This window comes from Falco peregrinus, chromosome 9 (assembly GCF_023634155.1).
Source record: "Falco peregrinus isolate bFalPer1 chromosome 9, bFalPer1.pri, whole genome shotgun sequence".
Lineage (NCBI taxonomy): Eukaryota > Metazoa > Chordata > Aves > Falconiformes > Falconidae > Falco > Falco peregrinus.
Genome location: NC_073729.1, coordinates 7,707,037 through 7,725,714, shown reverse-complemented (window position 1 = coordinate 7,725,714; position 18,678 = coordinate 7,707,037).

Here is an 18,678-nt window from a genome sequence, read left to right as displayed (position 1 = left end):
CGGTGGTATGCAGTGATAAAGATCACTAGAATTATGTGAATTATTTGGATATAGTATCTTTATTTTTAAGGAGGTATGTCTAATAATCATGAATGAAGTGCCTTCTATTCTGCAGGCCTCTATTAGAAGCCTGTGCACTGAAGAACACACACAGTCTTTGTAGATGATTGATCTCAGAGCAATCCTTTGGCAATAAAGACTAACATAACTCCTAAATGAGAAAAAAAGAGTGGAAATTTAATAGCATTAATAGGAGGAAATACAAATGCTGAATTAATAATAGGTAAATTTAATAACATTAGTAGTAGTAATAGTATTTGGTACGAAGGGCAACATGCCCAAAAGGGGAGTTTTGTTTTGTCTGGAATCAGGTTAACCTCTTTAACCAGTTGGCTTTTGTGCTAAGCATCATGGTTTATAATCTTGAATTTTTGGATGTAATCACTCATTTTCCCTACATAACTAAGCTTTTTGATTATAACAATGAATTCTACAGTTATTTATAATTTGTAGTTAAAAACCCCCAAACAACAGAGCACTTTCTTTATCACTTTAAAAAGAGTGGTTTTGCAATCCTACTGAAAATTCCCTTAGTCTCACATAGTGGTAGGGGACATTAGAACATCTGAATTCTGTCATACCATGCGTTCAATGCAGTAGCTCTAGCATGTTCCCTCCCTCTTCCCCCTGTGTTTCCTCTCCAATAAAAACCTCCAAGTGTTTCAAGCTTTCCTTCTGTGGTTGTATTTCTGTGACTGCAATCATGACTGTTGCCTGGTTTTGAATCCTGTCAGCTGCCCACTTCTTTCTCTGTATTCTTTTCAAGGCAGCATAGACAAAGCACAAAAAACTATTCCATAGGAGTATATCCCACTGATTTATAATATTGATGCTATTATTTGATTTTAAAACATTTCTGAAGATAAGAAGATACCTCTATTTTAAATACAATGCCATAAATCAGAGTTCATTCTAGACTCAACCCAGCTTTACTGAAAGGTTCATGAACTTAGCAAACTTGGCTCAAACATTGATGAAAAGCTGCCCTGAGATGCATCACATTTTAATTAAAATCTTGCTGTAACCCTACTATAATTATTAAGCATATCTAATTATCTTCAGTAGCAAGCTTAAACCAAAAATGACCTAAGAAAAATACTTCTGCTGTAAACAAATATAGGGGCTAAAAACAGTTTTGGGTGAGCATTCAAGGCTACTTTTACTTTCTCCAAAACTGTTTGCCAAGATCTGAATTTTATATCCTTTCCACAAAACACATTTTTCCGTTACAAATACATATGTTTATCTTTGTATTATAAAGTGGGAACTATTTTTATTACTCTTGTTATTAATCCAAGTAATCTTTTGTGTTTCTGTAAGAAATTCACTAGAGTGGAATCAAAACATTGTTCAGTATAGAATTAACCTTTCCCATATGCAAAAAGCAAACTAAACTGCATTCAATGTAAACAGAGTAAGAACCATCAGCATTACTCTATGTAATATCCTAATACTTTACAGTCCTTTTGGACCTGAACATATCAACCATACTTCAGAAGCCTTCATAAACTTGTATAAATGTTTTCTTTTGCAATGATTTTTCAAAGTTTCCAGTAACAATCATTTATTGGCCTCTTGTGAGTTGCACTGCATGGACTGAATATTATCAAGGAAAATAAACTGGTTTTGTTTTATTTCTCTGAAGTGCTTTCTAAAAGAATTCTATTCAGAATGTACATATTGGATCATATTCTGCCCCTAGCTACGGTATCTGATAAAATGCCATTGACTTTATTACAGTCCATTTTGGCATATTTCCATGTACTCCAGCCTGCCAGTATAACTGAGGAGGGAAAACTTGACCTGGGGTATGTTTTGCTTCAGAAAGAACTGCATTATTTATCCTCAGTGAGGAAAGTGCAGTAATTCACACATTACACACACTAGGGCAGAACTAGTCCTAGAGCCCTGTTGTAAAGGTTCCCCCTTGCAGAGCTCCCAATAACGTACTTCCCAGAATAGTCAGCTGCAAGCACTTGCCTATGTGACTGTGCTCAGCTTCAGCTCGTGGCTTCTTCAGAGCGTGAAACAAAAATTGAATTCAAGCACTGTGCAGGTCAGGGGCCATGGTGAGTTCTGCTTTGAGAAAGAGAGGGCCTTGGAAAGAGCGCAAGGGCACTGCAGCACTGGGTTTGCTGCTTCTAAGGTGGGAAGGATGAGGGCAGCAGCAAGGAGGACCATGTGCCCTAACCCACCCCAGTATCCCTGCTGGGATCTGTGCCATCACCAGCTTGACTTACCAGGGCTCATGTAGAACTGAAATAGGTTAAGGGACAACAGCCATCTTTGATGTGCAAGCTGATGGCCAGTCTAGGAAATGGCCAAAATTCTTTGTACCTAGATGTGGCCGTAATCGCCCTCCACCCACTAAGAAGTCTCGACTAGGGGGAAAAAAAAATATGAAATGAGGGTCTGGAAAGGTTTCTCCATAATTTCCAGGTGTAGCCTGAAAGGCCTAAGTCTAATCTACATGAGAATAAGGAACTGTAGATGTTTTGCAAAAAATGTGAAATGGTATGTGATTTGTTAAAGACTATCCCTCTGTGTGGTTTTCTTTATCATGGCACAAAAGCCACTTTGCTTTGGAATAACTACTGTGAGAAAGATAATTTATTTCAACTGGAATATGTTCTGGAAATTTATCTGTGTATTGAGTTAATGTTTTCCAGCCTTTCTCTCCAACCATGAAGCTAGCAATTTTGTCTTTTTATTACTTCTGAAATTAATGCTGCTTTCAAAACATGTCATTCTGAAAGAAATACCAAAAATACTGGAATTCAAGATAACAGTGTTAGAATTGGGACCAATCAATGCTTGTTTTCTGAAATATAAAGCAGGAAGGATCTACACATCATCCTTAAACATCAGATTAGTACAACTAGAAGTATAATGAAAAATCTCTTTTTAACAAGATTATGATGTATTCATCTTTGAATTTGCTCTAAAAATATAGAAATTTTATATATGCTATGCCTTCATTTTTCAAATGTTGTTCTCTAACTTTTTAAAAGGCCAACTTTCATGGGAGCTTGCATCTTAAGTTCAAAAAACAGTATGCATTTACAGCTGACTTCATTTTGAAAGCTTTCACTGTTCATTCTTTCACACAGAACATTGAACACGTAATACTCACAGCTCTCATGATGATAGGTTTGTTGGGACAGGGAAGGCATCTTTCTTTCTTGTTCCATTTGAGTTAATACATCTGGTTTAGCCACTTGAGAAATAAAGTTGGCATCTACAACCTCTCGTTTAAAATATGTCTAGAACCCATCCTCTGTGGTCTGTCAAAAGTGGTTATGAAAGGGTCTCTTTTGAGCTTTGAAGAAAAGGATTTTTATTCATGTCTTAGACTTAGTTTAAAACCAAGAATCATTTATTACTCTTATTTTTTGTGTTTGGTAAAGCAACCAACTGCTAAAACAGGACAGATGTACATGTTAAGTTGGATTGAGAAGTGAAGCAGAAGCACACAGATTTCACAATGGGGACGTGGAAGATCTCTAATGCTTTTCCTTACAGGAAAAAAACCAGTAGTGCAGGTCTTAGAAAGTAGAGTATAAGCTTTCAATGGCAAATGACTGGAAACATATTTTCAGTTGGCCCAAAACACTGCAATAACTAATATCTGTGGGGAATAAAGGAAGGATCAATACATGCAAGTACTTGGGTTATTTAGGCATTTGCTAAAGTGGTATGATTCTTTTAAGTCACAAAAAGACATTGCCGTTATTTTACCTGGAAAATAATGTAAATAAGAATTTTTATATATTTATACATGCTTAAAGAAAAACACAAAAGTTTATGCACATCACAATTTTAATGTTTACTTATGTTGGTGAATTTTAAGCACCTGTTTGACATGCTTACAATTTGCACCTTATGGCTACAGACTGCTCGGCCAGGAAGTTGAACCAAGAATAGTACCTAGGCTGACTACAGTCACCCTACAAAAAGCAGTTGTGTGGGTAGCAAAATGGCCCCACTGCCACTCCATTGCTGGTGCATGGCCCCAGAAGGTTCAGGCTGGCTGGTGTGGCTGAAGAAGTTAAGAATGTGATGTGCCCTGCAGTTATTGCTGGCAGGTGGCAAATCTGGCATGAGGAAAGGCTCTCCCCTGGGACCTCCCAGTCTTCTGGCCTCTCGACTCTGCTCCTCCTTCTCAGCAGGGGTAGCTTGGTCCCTTCTCTTCAGGATGGCGAATCTGTTTCTGCCTACCTCTTTGAAACAGTTCCTAATTATACGCGTACTCTCATGTTTTAACTGTTTATTATGTTTTATTGAAATATGGACCGACTGGGTGAGCTCTAAGGTCAGGGGGAAACTGGCTGCACCAACAGGCTGAACTGGAGGCTGGTTACTAGCTGCATTTCTCAAGACTCAATACTAGGGCCAATGTGCTTCAGTGTCTTTATTACCAAGTTGGACATGGGATGGAGTGTGTACCCTCAGGACTCTGCAGATGACGTTATGCTGGAGAGCAAGCCTGGCAATCCAGAGCAACCTTGGCATGCTGGAGGAATGGGACAGCACTAATCTCGTGGAGTTCAACAGAGCCAAATGCAAAGTCCTGCACCTGGGGTAGCAGACTGGCAAGGATGCACTTCTGTGGAAAAGCACTTGGGGTCTTGGCTGATAACAAGTCAAACCCAAGTCAGTTGTGTGTACTTGTGTCGAGAAAGGTCAGCAATCTACTGCTGTATCAGCAAGAGAGCAGCCTGGCGATTGTTCCCCCTCCCTTTGGTGAAAGGGAGACAGCGTCTCAAGCGCTGTCTCAAGTCTGGGGCTTGACAGTAGACATAAGTAAAGAGATGCATGTCCAGCAGAGGTGTACCAAGATCATGGAGGAGGCTGAAGCACATGATTTGGAGCATCTTGAGAGTTTGTTCTGAGGAAGAGAAGATGAATCATACTTCTGTCTTCAACTGCTTAGTAAGTTTTAAAGATGGCGTCAGACTCTTCCTTAGATGTGTCGAGCAAGAGAAGGGGCAATGGGCACAGGTTACAACATATGAAATCCTGTTTTGATACTGGGGAAATTTCACACTGAAGGTGCTCAAACAAGATACAAGGTACAAGAGCCCAGAGAAGCTGTGAAATCTCCATCTGTGAAGGTAACGAAAACAAGAACTGAACAAGGCCCTCAGAAACCCGCTTTAACTTTTGAAGTTGTCTCTAACCTTGTCTCTGGCCCTGCGTATAGTAGGGTGTTTGGACCAAATGACCTTCAGAGGTCTCTTCCAACTTTTTTATTGTATATCCATTTTCATATGATAGTATGACTGCCTGCTGATACCAGTCTCTACAAATGGTGAAGGTTACAGTAAGTTGTAAGTTTTAAAATGCAGATCTTTTCTGAAAACATTAATGCATTATTTTACATATAAATGTAAGACACATAGTATAAAAGTCCCCTGCTGGATTAAATTTTGCTATAGACTATTTGTTTTGAGCAGTTTGAACTATTTTGTCAGCTATCCTGTTGCAGGAAAATCCTTTCCTGGCACCATTTTTTCTGTGGTGTAATTAACTTCTTAATAGATGCTATGGTCACTACAATATCCTCATCCTAGGTGCCTGTCCTAGTGAATCCTAGTTCTTGCTTGGATTCTGTTCAATGCCTGAATTCTCTGGGCTTGATTAGTCTTGTCCGATGACCAGTCCCCAGTCCTCTTCTGAAAAAAGCATGCTGAATCATTTCTTTTCCTTCCTTTTCTGGATTTCCTTTCCTTTTCCTTCTTCCATTTCCCTTCAGTTTTTGACATATGAAACTTTTAAAAATCTTCTTTTCTCATCTACCTGCTTACCTTGTAGCTGGCTGCTTTGCATGTTGCTCCAGTTTTGCTCTTACAGGCAAACTGAGTGGATGGATGTACCCAGGCTTAGCTTCCAGTTGTCCTTGCCTCAACAGCTGCCTACCTCTGTTTCCTAACTGACCCTTGTCTCTCACCTAATGGATGTGCAAAACTGAATGCTGTGAAGACATTTGTGACAGAGCATAACATCACCATAATAACATTGATCAATTCATTAATGGGTGAGCAAGGGGGGAGTGGGAGCATCCCAAGCTGTTGAATCTCCATGCAATCTGCAGTATTTTTTGGCAGAACTTCAGAAGCAAGTTCAGTATCTGTTATAAACCCATTCTAATGAGACATCCACCTAAGTATCTGGGGAAAAAAGCAGAACCATGTGGTTCTGTTCAGAAGGGCAGCACTTTGTTAAGAAAACTGCAGATTGAAGGGAAATATTTATTGTTGCAAATGCTTTTGAGTACAGCAGAGCTCTGAGAACATGCCTCAGAGAAACAGGAAGACCACTTAAGGATAGGCGTGATGAGATAGGGAGTGGGCATCATGTGAGATGCTGTTATTCAGAGTGGGTTTAGAAAGCTTGGAAGATGCATGAAAAGATGTGAAAACTTCATTGGTACTATTGCAATGACATGGTTATTCTATAACTTGAAGGGGTGGTTTTAAGTATTACAATGATAACTGTAGCTATAACTTTTTCTGCTTATATGCTGACTTTCTCTAAAGCTGGCCTAAGAGGATAGAGGTCCTTTTTGTGACTGTGGTGGATACTGTTAGGATGCTTTTGTTTGATCATGGTTGTGACATGTTCTTTTGGGAAGAGTGGTTCATGGTAGCAATGGGTGTCTCAAGGGATAGAGCCCATGGGGGCAGGGGCTGCTGGGCTGTGTGGCTTGGCTGGCTGGCAGGCAGCATGGGGCCAGGCTGTGCTCCTGTATCGGCACATTATGGTGAGCTGCAGGGCCCTGAAGAGACGCAGGAATCCTCCTGTAGCCCAAGAAAAACAGGGTTTGTTTCTATTGAGAAACCATACTGGAAGTGAAGATGTGCTGACCGAGGAAGAGTATTTTGTAAAAACGCTTCCTTTCTGTGGCTTACTTGCTGAGAATTTCCTTGGGCTTTGCAATTTTTGCAGTGGAGAGTAGTATCAGTGATGCAGGCAAAAACGCCCAGCTTGGGCTTGAGGTGAGGTGTCAACACGAATGCCTGTGCTGGGTCATTCCCTCAGACCACCCAGCTTATCTGAGGTGAGTCTCACAGGAGATGGACTTTTTCAGACAAAAAAGTAGCTGACTGTACAGAGCGCTGTCTGGAATAGGAGTGCAACCTGGAGCTGGGCACACAACGAAATATTGCATAGATTACCTAATCTAGAATATTGCATTCAGTCCATTCCCAAGAGACTGCATTCAGGACAGATTTCATGTCTTTATGATGTGAAGCAGCCTTTACTTGGAAAGCTGAGGAGAAATGTAGAACAGGGGCTTCTCTTTTCTCTTGCAACTACCTTTGCTTCTCCCACAATCTATTTTTTTGTGGTTACTGCATGTACGCTTCCAATAGCGATACTGATTACCATCATTCTAAGGAATGCAGCTAGTTTGTGAAGCTACAACACTGGTATGAGCATTAGATTGGGGATATTGCCCAATTCTTCTGCTTCTAAGTCAAAGACTCCTTCAGCAGAAGACTGTTGACTTGAAGAATGTAATTTTGCAAGGACAAATCCCTGGGGCTTAGAGAATTTGTCAGCCCAATTCCAATAGACTATGGCAAGACTAGCTTTGAATTTTTGAAAGAAAAAGAGATTCAATTTTCTGGCTGGAAGACAAGAGAGTGAACATGAAGATGGCAAAGGTTGTTTACACTGCTTTGCATGGATCTGTATTTACACTGACATAGAGTTCTGTCCTAATTGCAGGAGTAATATGATCCAAATTACTGAATGGTATTATTTTGGGTAAACTATCATCTGGTAATAAATTAATACCAGAGAAAGTTTTGTGCCTCCTTTAAGGCTTTCTCCAGCAGTTTATATCTGTCCAGAAGTTATTGTCATTGGTTATAGCCCTAAAATATTAACTAATGTCTTCCATCAGTGAGTTGTGACTGCCTTTTCTAAAACTATCAAAGGACTGTGACATCTTACATTTTCCTCGGAATTGCTTCTATTATTTGATCTATAAGTAGCAGGATTCAAATGCTTTCTTTTTCTTCTACAGCAACTACTTTCTCAATGATTTCTTCATAAATATTACCCGTTACCAAAGAGAAAACAATAGTTTGTGTTTTCTTGTCAAAATAAAGCGTACATGAGTCTATTATTATTTTTACTATTGCCTTGGCATCTCAGTATATCCATGGGGCTATTCTGCCTATTTTTTTTTAAAGATAGCTTCACAGCTGTTTTATTAGTTACAACACACTGTTTCCCTTGATGACCACGGTGAACAGAAAGATTCGTCTCAGCAGCTCTGGGAGCCTGGACTCTCCCCCAGGGACTCTGCAGGTTTGCTCCTCACTGGAAGGAGGTTTGTAAGCCATGTGGAGGTTGAGGCAATGGAAGTGCAGCTCCAGTGCTCAGCCCATGTGCTGACAAGCATCAGGGCTGTGACAATGCGCTAGGGTAATTAGTCCAGATTTATTCCAGAATGAAGTGAAAAATGCCAAAGCTAGCATTGCCAAATAGCTGGACATTATTCTTTTCAGAAGAGGAGAAAGGAGTCTTCAGGTCAACCACTCTTTATGAGTTATTGAGGCGGACCGTGTACTGAAGCTCTGTGCAGAGAACTTGCAGTTTAGAAAGCTGATCTTAGTTGTTTCAACACAAATAACCTTAGTGAGGAAATAATCTTAAGAAACAGGGACTGATAACTGAGGGAAATAGTTTTCCTGTATATTCTTGATTGTTTGTAGAACTTGTTGATGGGTAAGGTTAAGCCCCTTCCTAATTTTTGTACTGTTATTCTCTCAATTTCCAAATAAAACTTCATGCTTGGATGTACAGTGAATGTTACGGGTTTTCCCTTAATGGGAAAGGCATAGATAGGCGTTGTCCGTCCATCTGTATTAGAATTAGGCTCGAGTGTAAAGATTTTTTTAATGTTGCATGAGTGTTATGCTTCGAGCACATAGGACAAAAACTACAAATATAAAAACTTACATTACTTGGGTGCTAGAGGTAAAATAATTTAAGTTATGTCTGTGCAAAATGTAACTCCGTGGCTTTATCATCACAAGGCAAACCATTTTTTAAAAGTACTGCTACACAAGTGATTTAAATTCAACTTGAGGTACTTTGGTTTCAATCACATTGGCTGGACAGAAACTTCTAGAACTTCAGCTCTGCTGAAATCAGATTCTCAGACAAAAACTTACTTATAGTGGCTCCATTAAGCACTTTCCATTAGCCACTGCATGAAGAAAAGGGTGCAAATCTTATACTGGATGAGAGTAGACCAAAAGAAATGAGAAGAAGTGTCTTAGAAATGGCCTAATTGTGGTGTAGGCCATAATAAGAAGTCCATTATGGGGGCTTTCAGAAGCTGTTGTACTTGAAGGCAGACCATTATCTTTCAGATGTTGCAGGGCAGTGTGTCTTTTCCTTATGCTGGAGCTAACAGAGGAGGAAACTAGACAATCATGCACTTTCTCTTCCTTACATCGTCAGGTTGCTAGCAGCAGAGAGCAAGTTGAACTTTCCAAAGCGTTCTCCCAGGAACATGTTCTTTTCATTTCCCCCCTCTCTCTGTATTCTGTCTTTACTTTTTTATCTCGTGTCTCTTCATCCAGAGCTCTGTGGTTTCTTTGCCTTCTTCCTGTGTTTAGAGAAATGGAAGCAAATAGGAGTGGTAAAGGGAAGGATAGATATTTTTCCCTACAGGCTACTCTGAACCCTGAGATCTGCTGTCAGAACTTGCTGTTGCAGCTGTAAACTGCCGTGTTAGGGTCTGTGGTGAGAGCGGGCAGGCTAACCCTGCGCAGGTTGTTCTCTCCCCATTTGGTAGTAAGGTAGTGAAGAACAAGTGAGGGAATGAAGGCTCGGAGAAGCTGCCACATCTCAGTGGCCCTTTGCTGTGGGAAGGCAGTATTAAAATGAGTGAGTAGAACTTACGCAGAGACCATGTCACTCCCCAAGGCTGCAAGAGTGAAAAATCAGAATAGGTGGAAAGCACAATCATCAGAGGAGCTGACTGCAGAGCTGAAAACAGGCCCCAGGATCTCTGATTTTCTTTTTTTTTTTTTTTTTTTTACTAAGAAATTTTGTAAGGAAGATTATTAGAAGCAAAAACCCTTCGAATCTCATCAATTACAATAGCTGGCAGCTACACAGAAAAATTTTGGTAGTTCAGGAGTCGTGCAAATAGCTATTTCAGTGAGAGAAAAAGGAATTAGTTTAGATTTTTACAAAGCACCTCCTGTTGTGAAAATCACTAATAAGTAATTTGGAATTGTTGTCAGATCACTGGCCAGATATGAATTTGCAGTCAAGCACTGATATTGCTGACTGTTAACAGCAATCTAATTAGTAACGGTAGTTCCAAGCTTTATGTACGTCATTCCTCTACATGAAAAAGTTTTCTGGAATTGTCAGGTGTGTAGTAATTATTGCCAAACACTTCATATGTCTTTGAACCTAAGGTATTTTTTGAGCCTTTCCAAAAGCTGACTTGAAAGAAAATTTTCTTAGGTTTCCATCTATACCTCTTAAAATTAACCAAGAAACGTGTGGTACCCCTTTATACTGAGCTGTGATGCTACAGGTCAGATTCTAGCTGATAAAATATCAGAGAGGGAGCTAAAGGGCAAGGGAATGAGCATGCTGAAGTTATAAGACATGTACTCATGGAATTACAGTTTTCAATTATTCTCTCAACCAAAGAAAAAAATAAATAAATCTTTGTTCCTGACTGCTGCTCTTCTGCAATGAAATAACTGTTTGTAAACAGTATAAAATGCTTTTCATTCGAGTTCCAGAGGGAGTCAAATGCACATTTTGCAGGCTTTTAGAAACGAGCCTAGAGAATTGTTGAACAGCAGTCAAAACATCCAGCTAAGAGATGTAACTTTAATCTTCAGCAAGTTAATTTTTCTTGACTGAATAACAATGGACCTCTGGGCCAGGAGCTGACTTTCATGGGTGGTGTGCACATGTGTCTATGCACCAAACCTGGCCCAAGAAACCCTAGGGGGTTAACTTGCTGTTTAGAAAGATAAACAGTCTATTCAATTTAGAATAGAATAATAGTAATTTAACATACTTGAGCCAAAGTAATTACCTTTCACTGTTTCCACAGCATGAAATTACAGTCTACGATAATTTTGAAATATTGATTCTTTCAGGCATCTGATGTTAGAAGTGTTTCTCGAATACACTGTGCATACTGGAAAAAAAGTGGTGTTTTTACATGCTGATGTTGAGTAATTTGACTTCTTTTTAAATACAGTATCTACTGTATAGTTTGAGACTGTCCAGCAGCTGCAGGGAAGTTGCCACTGAAATTCCTCATCCATGCATCTCAAGACTTTTGTTCATGTTTTACGAATTTCTAATATGCAAAATATGCGTGTCCCTGCGATAGGCTTTCTTCCTGGTTTTTCTTTGAGTTTTCTCTTGGTTTTGTACCTTATTGAAAGAAATCGGTTTTGCATGGAGAACACCATTAATAATGAAATTCAGTCTGTGTGCTTTTTAAAAGTCTATTTCTTCCTTATAAATAAATGGTAATTTGTTTTAAAGCATCATTGCACACAGTGTTCAGCTGGCTCTCATGCATTCGATTATTTTAAATAAATGTACCATAAATGGAACAAGTTCTTTCTAATTTGCAAATGATATGCAACATTTTTCAAAAAAAAAAGAGAGAAAAAAGAAAAACTGTAAAATTTGTTCTTAACTACATCTCATTAATGTGAAGCTGTTCAATGACCTGTAAAGATTAAAGAATTAGTGAATTGGTAAAATTATCAGAATGAAAAATCTGTATAATTTTGATTTCAATTTAAAAATCTGCTAAACAGTCTAGGGGCTTTAGAAAAGTATATTACTTTTTAATATTGGTTCCACAAATGTCCTAGTATCAGTGCTACAAATGGACTGAAATAAAGGCAACAAATAGTATGTTTAAATGTATAGTGTTACAACATTCCGTTAAAGCTGTGTTTTTTTTTTTTTTTCTTCTTTTCATTAGAACAACTGAAGACATTTAATTAAGTGACCACTCTGCTAAGTGGAGCAAAAATTAATATACATAAATGAATTTATGTGTGGGCAATGATGCATAATTAAAAATATGCTTCAAATAAGGAGTCCAAGAGAAAGAAAACAGTTTAACAAGAATCTTCAAGACTATCACCCTCTGAATTTTAAGTCAGACATGCATAGGATTTACTCACTGGCAGCATTTGAACTAGAATTTATGACAAAATTGTCTTTAAAATACTGGAGCCATGGTATTATGAGACAATGATTTGCTGAAAGCTAGTCTTGACCAGAGAAATCATCTTACTATATTGTAGCTATTGCATGTTACTCAGCTTGCTGAAAATGCTACCTTTAGGCATACCTCATCTTTGCCAGACTTCTATACAGAACTTACTAAAATTCTCCTTATGGCAAGATATATCAAAACTGGAGTGCAAAGAAAACATTCATATGAAAACTAAAAGATGATGTAGAATATAAATGTAAATATAAGGAATATTCCTTTGACATGGGATGATTATATTGCTCATATTATCATAGTTGTAGGCTGCCTACTTGAAATAAAGTTCACTTTTTATTGCTTAGTGATTGGAAGAAGTCAGCAAATAAAAGGAGTGAACTTCCTTTCTTAAGTGAAAAATGGAGCCACTTGATCTTTAGATCCTTGAATGTTTCATGGCAATCTGTGCGGTTATCCTTCGTGGGGCTTAAGTTGTGGGGTTTTTTTTATGATGCAGTCTTTTTAAGATATGCTTTGAACAGCCATAATTTCATTCAGCCTGGGGTTTCAGGCACTTTCTCCATATTGTTGCTGCCTAGTAAACAAATGTCAGAATGATGAACATAAAGATTTCACGTGTTGCTGATCTCACACTCCTGTTAAGGGGTGTGTAAGGTATGTGGTTGTAGAGCAATGAAGGCAGTGGGTTGATTAGTATTGATAACATGCAGCTGTGGCCTTGCCTTGAAGGCAGTGGGTTGATTGACATGGACGATGTGGAGCTGTAGCTTGCCTGCTAAGTGGTTAAATAGCCCTGAGGATTGTGGGAGAGGGGGTTGGATGGAGGAGGAGCAGTGTGGTCTGGCCTCTGGAGGAAGAAGCTACAGCACAGATAGTAGACTCTGACCTACGGGTTAAGAGTCTTGTTGCAACCTACTAGTTTGTTTGTGTGTGCTGCAACAATTGGTGCCCCGTGTGAGGCTAACTGAGTTGGGCTCTGGCTACATGTGGGGATAGAAGCTCAGGCCTGTTTTTGTCTTTTCTAACAAATACAGTGAAGAAGTAGATTTGGACTTTGGTTTTGTGATCGTTTTTGTAATACTTGTGTTGCCTTAGAAAAAGCTCCATGCTTGTTGTGTTACAGATTTCTGACATTGCATTTGAAAAGTTACTGCTGACTTCAGCAGTGTTTAGTATTCTTGAAGAGAAATAAAGTAGGAAGAAAACTGTAGCATCCGCCTACACACCTCTTGTGTCGCAGTGATGCCGCAATGTGAAAGCGAGCGGAGAGCAGCACAGAAAGCCCTCCCTGCACGGCTTGCTGCTCCCATTGCAAGAAATCAGCAGCTGTCGTTCTGGTGATGTTCAGGTTCAGCTGAACTCCCACCCCACTGAAAAAAAATAAACTCCTTTATCCCTTGTGGCATTTTATTGGCAAGTTTAGTTCAGTAATGAGAGGGCACTTTGGGGAGTACAAAAACTAGAGTCCCTTAGGCCACGTATAAAGAACAGAACAGCAACAGCCCTTTACTATTTTTTACTAATAAACACATGTAACAGTAACTGCCATTACTTAATTACTGCAAAGCAGTTTTAAACAACTGGCTTAACACTGTATTAACACAACATAAAAACAACCGCACCAGGAGTATCACTTGTCATTATTGGATATGGCCCTACTGAAGCCAATGGCATGAAATTAATAGGTGCGGGGTTTGGCCCCTTTAGGCCCCTGTTGATCTAGGAATTCATTGCCTCATGCTCAGGTTTTCCATTGCCTTACAACTCAAGCAGCCTTATTTTCATGAGCTTTCACAGTGTTTCTATTTCTAAATAAGTATGTTTAAGTTTTGGGGTTTTTTTCATGATTTCTTAAGAAAGAGCTTAATTTCTTCAACTAGTATGTTTGTCTACTTCAGACACTAGTTAACTCTGAGAGTGGGTAACTACAGAACAACCTCTGCCTTCAACATGTAAAGCTTTTCCCAGAGGGTAGATCAGATCTCATGGTTTGGGTTTTCAGATATACTTAAGTAGACCCACGTAACTGCTGCAAACTGTACCTTTTCGACGCGGTTTTGTGTACTTCCAGGAAGTTTTAGTTTCTCTATACCTGTGAGTTTTATCCAATTGTTTTCTTCTTCTACTAGCCGAGTTCTGGAAACATGCTGTGCCTTCCATGAATGTCTACCAAGATACTTGGTTCTTGTGGGAGCAATGGGGATGAACTGAGCAGCCACTTTCTGTTCCATAAGTGGAAATTTTTTTGTCATCTGTGATGTTAATCACAGTGAAATGGGGAGTCCACAAAGAAAAGCAGATGCTTCAAATGCGGAGTATTCTTTTTCAATGGTAGGTGCAGCTTTCAGGGTTGTATGTGGTGCAGGGCTGAAGAAGAAAGAAGGGTTGGTAATAACTGGCAGAAGGAGATGATTTGAGGCAATAGAAAACTTGAGTAGCAAGCTATGTTATTTGTCCATTGTGTGGCATTTCCATTGTTAAGAGATTAAAATAATAGCAATTCCCCACCCCCCATCCCCCACCCCCACCAGCTGTCAAAATCTCATGCAACTGTCTCTGGTAAAAGTTACTTTATCATCTTTCGTCCTGTAACATTGTGAACGTTCTTCTGTTTTCCTTTCCTTTCAGCATTTTTTGATAGAATGCTGCACAAAAGGCTTTTCTAATCACATGCAAGTTTTCTAAGTATTGTATAGGGATCTACTACATGAAGTGATGATTTATTTTTTTTTAAAGTACTTTGATACCAAACGCAAAAAGGTAATTGTGAGTTGTCAGTTCAGGGTATGAGGAGGTGGACAAAAAAGAAGTGCTACAAGGATCGGTTTTTAGGACTAATTTCGCTTGCTTTATGTCTTAATGATCAAGAGGAAAAAACAAACAGAAAAGAATTTAAGTTGCCAAAGATACAAAGCAAAGAGTAGTAAAAACAGGGGGCAGTATAATTAAGAATGATCTGGATAAATTAGCTACATAAATAGAAAGTAATTTATATTTCTGGATATTGAGCTGTATAAAGCTAGGGGAAAGTATATAAAAGGAATGTAGTACTGAGAAGTTATACTATGGTTTTGTGTTTTTAGGAGAGAAAATACTGTAAATGAGAAGTATTTGGGAACCTGCTAAATATTTCCAGCAGGATAATACTTTGAAAGAGGAAAGATGCTCCCTGGTGCTTTTTGTGCTGCTTGATTTACAGATTAAAATTGTCTCTCTCCAGGTGTGAGCAGTACATCTGCAGTACTTGTGGGAGGTACACTGTGTTCCCCATCTGGTTCACGCAACAAATTTCTTTAATGTGGAAAGCAGGTTCTTAGGAAAGTGGGAAGGAGAAAGGCCAAAAAACGTTTCTTGAGCTGGGTGTTCAGATGTGTATCTCAGTTCAGATATAGGCTATGCTGCTGCTTTGACCATATCAAGTCAGGCATTTTAGTCACCCTGGAAATAATTACTTGAGCCTTTCTCTGAAAAAGGTGGTCTGATCTTTTTGTACAATGTTATGTATGTAGATCTCAAGGGAAAACTCCTATGAAAATGTTTACGTTAGTTTTTAATAGGGAAATCTTTTTTTTTTTTTTTTTTTTAATGGTCAGAATCACTTAATTGGAGACTTGCCTTCTGTGGGGATTAGGCCACTTCACCTGGTTTCAGGGTATCTACCAGTCCCTCATGCTTTGCATTTGTATTACCAGTTGAACACACAAGCTCTGTGCAGCTACTACTCTATACTGACTTTGCCCATGATCCTTTAGACACTTGGAAAAAATTCTTTACTGGAAGAGTGATGAGGCACCGGCCCAGCCTGCCCAGAGCAGCTGTGGGTGCCCCATCCCTGGCAGTGTCCCAGGCCAGGCTGGACGGGGCTGGGGGCAACCTGGGCTGGTGGGAGGGGGCCCTGCTTGTGGCAGGGGGGTGGACCTGGGTGATCTTTAAGGTCCCTTCCAACCCAAACAATTCTATGATGATTCTATGATGACATTTCTCTCTACCTTTCTGTGTGTAAAGTATTATAAAAGACTGAAAAATATAGGGTGGTGGGTTTTGCTTTTAGAATTTAAAAGTCCCCAGAAGTTTTTCTGGCCTGACGTCTGTCAGGGGGAGGAAAGGGAATTTGCATTTCCACAGAAAGATCAAACTCTGTGAAAAGAATTGGTTGGAATTTCTGTTGGAAATAACTTGGAAAATTATTCCTTCCTCACCTAATGCAATTCCACCTAAGGTGGCTTTCAAGATGAGGGTTGGAGGAAGGTAAATTTTTCATTTGTCGTAAAGATTTGCCATTGTGAAACTATTGAAATGTTAACATCAGATTTCAGTAATGAAAATTTAGAAATCCGGGTTCTGTAAGTCAATATGAGTTGAAATTTCAGTATCGATCTTTCAAAGCTGGCAAATAGAAACAGTCTGAATTATGACAAATATCTGTGAATTTTAGATTTAGAAGCGATTTTTGCCTATTTGCCATAACTTTCCATTTACAACAAAGCATCCAGAGGAGACTGGGCATTGATTGCTGGCATTTTGAATGCTTTATCCCCCACTCCCCTCTCTACTCTGACCCTGCCTTTGGGAATGTGACTGCTCTCAAAGGTAAAAATAGAGCAAAAAGTGTGAAGGTTGCTGTTCAGCATTAGTACTCTAAATTGTACAAACCAAAATGGAAATCATATACAAAAGCTGTCTCTTCCTCTTTCCTCTCGCTCTTCCTCAGAGAGAGGAAACTTCTCTTTCTACTCCAGTCTTTCACTTGCATGAAAGACGAGGCTGCTTACTGTTTACTGAAGTTAAAATAGTCTATTTAATTTTGAAGTAATTCCAGATTTTGTAATGGGTCAATATAATTTATCTGATGTAAACATATTAGGTGGAAACACAGAGATTTATTTTAGTTCTGTACCAGAGCAGGAGGAAATTGTTTTGGAGAATTCAGAACCAAAAGGGAAAAACTCACTTTTGTTCCACCCCCTGCTTTGCTTCAACTGTATCTGTTCCCCCTGTAGTCACTTCCTTTGCAAGGGTGGAAATATGAGTGAGATCACAACCAATGCCAACCACAAATTTTTAATTTGCTAATATTTTCCTGCAATACCTCATCGTTGCTATTTCTTCCTAACACCCCTACTGTGGGAAATAAGGTCACACAACACACTAGTACTTATTTCACAATACCTCCTGATGAGGAACATTTTACTATTCTCACATCTCTATCCCTTTTTCTCCGCCTCTCCCTGCCCTCCTCCCTCCTACTCGGCCCCTGCTAATAGCTGGTCTAAATTTCCCAGATTAATCCAATGTGCAAGAAACAGTGATACAAACTTGAAAATTAAATATACACAAAAGCAGAGAGGCTACAGTATTGAAGATGCACGTCCTGCTTGATTTGCTGTGGGACAGACAGACTTATAAACAGATACACAGCCTTGCCCATAGCTACTGTATTCTACAAACCCTTTGAAATATTTCAGTTTCATGTCTGTGATAATTAAAGAGCAATGACCTTCTCATTAGTGCCAAGAGGGCTGATGATGATTGTTCCCCATTTTTCTTAATGGATGCAAGCTACACGCATGATCTTAGAATATCAAAGCAATTCTCCAAGATATTTATTAGAGTCAAAATTATGAAAACACATAGCAAACCTTTAGTTTGAATTACAAGTGTTAATATATGCAGAACCAAATGAATAGCTCATCTTTCTTCCTCTCTTGTATCTTAAATTTTTCATTACAAATTTCCAGGGCTTCAAAGTAGTATCTCACAGTCGGTCCCCTTTTTTCTCTCTTGCATGACAAAGAGCTGTCAAAAATTGTTCCTGTGTTTGTTAGTATTTTTCTCTTTTTTCTCTCATCTAAATGTCAAACAACTTAGCTTAAATAAAGCACAGCATTCTTCATCTGGTGCTTCTCAAAAGAAAAACAACACCACAGAAGGCGTCTAAAAAGGCCCTAATTAATGTTTCTCATTGATTTTGTTTTAGTGTGATGTATTTTATGAAAAAAATATGAATCCAGAAGGCACTCTCATTAAAATCATTAGTGGCTCAACGTTAGCTGAAAACAGCTCATTCTTTGGTGCACTGTAGTGCTTAAAAGCATGTTCACACACACAGATTATTTCACATCACAAGCTAGTGTTAGATGAAAACTAGCATTAGTTTTGTCAGGTACTATTGAACTATGATGAGCACAATGTACAAAAGCTGTATCAAGGTGAATAAGAAGAATATACTGTCGCTGTAGCTTGCATATCTCTCTAGGCCCTCTTTCATGCCTAAACCGCCAAGAATATAACTTTCTGTAATTGATTTCTGTGTTACCCATTTGAGAAACAATAATAGCCAAAAGAAAAAGAAAGAATAA